The sequence below is a fragment of the Propithecus coquereli genome, unplaced genomic scaffold, assembly GCF_000956105.1.
Source record: "Propithecus coquereli isolate 6110/MARCELLA unplaced genomic scaffold, Pcoq_1.0 Scaffold611, whole genome shotgun sequence".
Classification (NCBI taxonomy): Eukaryota; Metazoa; Chordata; class Mammalia; order Primates; family Indriidae; genus Propithecus; species Propithecus coquereli.
The window spans coordinates 144,365-145,762 of record NW_012152075.1 but is presented as its reverse complement, the minus strand read 5'-3'; positions in this window follow the sequence as shown (position 1 = coordinate 145,762).

Genomic DNA, 1,398 nt, shown 5'->3' with positions numbered 1-1,398 from the left:
TTGAAAGAGCAAGTTATAGATGCTGAAGACTAAGTTTTGAAGCCCTTTGCTTATTGGGGCATGAGCTTGATGAAGATACTTAATGCTACAACAAGCCCAGCTTCCTCTGAGAAGATAATTCTTAGAAAGTGGGTTGTGAAATAGAGAGGCGAGGTTACTGTTATCAGCTTTCAAGGCTGAAGCAAGAGGGCAACCTACTCCCCTCCACCCAGCAGCCTCTGGCTGAAAGGCTGCAAGCAGTACCGGAGCACCTGTTTCTCTCCTGACAAAGGTTGATGCTATAGAAAGAACCTTGATCTGGCAGTCAACCTGGGACCTAAACCCGCCTTGCAGCTGAGATGGTTGTGAGACAAAGGGTTGGACTCCCAGATCTCTGGTGGCCTTCCAATGTTGACATCCCAGGAGCCAGTGTGGTCCCAGCCAAACTCCCACTCTTGCTTTCAGATCCCGCAGGGTGTCTTGTGTACAGTAAGTGATAAGTAAGCCTTTGCTCAATGAATAAATAAACCACTGAATGAATGATGCCTCCTCAGACATGATTAGGGGCCCACTTCCGTATCCCTGCAGTTCCTGAGCCTCATGCCCTTCCCTGCTGGTCTACAACTCTCTTCCTGAGTAGACCTGTGTAATGAGAGCCGGGAGTGTCTCTCAACTGTTAGCAGAAATAGGCAACGCGCGGGTGGCAGGGTGCTGGTGACTACGTGAGGCGTGAGGGTGGACCCGAGGGAAGGGCTTGCTCCGCGTGGGGGCCTGAGGCTGGCCCGGGCTTGCTCAAGCATACCGCGCAGGCGCAGGATCTGTGCCCCTCCCCCAGGGAGCTGTGGTATTGCTTCGTGTCCCCTTCCTCTCGTTTTTAATCAAACTATATCCTTATAATTTAAAGTGGGTTCCTTGAATACAGCATCAAGTTGAATATTTATTTTAATTCAGTTTGATAATCTCTGTGGTTAAATGAAGATGTTTATTCTGTTAGCATTTAATGGGCTTGATTGGTGAGATTAAAATCTGTCATCTTTTGCATTTGTTTTCTATTTATTCTGTGTTCTTTGCTGCTTCTTTTTTTTATGTGTTTGTTGAGTGATTTGAGTATTTCTATGATTCTGTATTATTTCCAATATTAACTTTATCATTTTTGAAAATTTTTAAGTTTATAATATGCGCTTCACATTTGGTGCAAGAATTTCACAGTTGTATATTCCTGATTTCTACCTTCCATCTTTGCGGTATTATTAATACCATGCTTTGTAATTTAGTATATTTTATAAATACAATCCATTGTTATTTTTTTTGCTTTAGTCAGTGACTTATCTTTTAGAACAATATATAATGAAAAAAAGAAGTTTGTATTTATTCTCATTTATTCTATTTTCACTGTTCTTTTTGTGTATAAATAAAGCC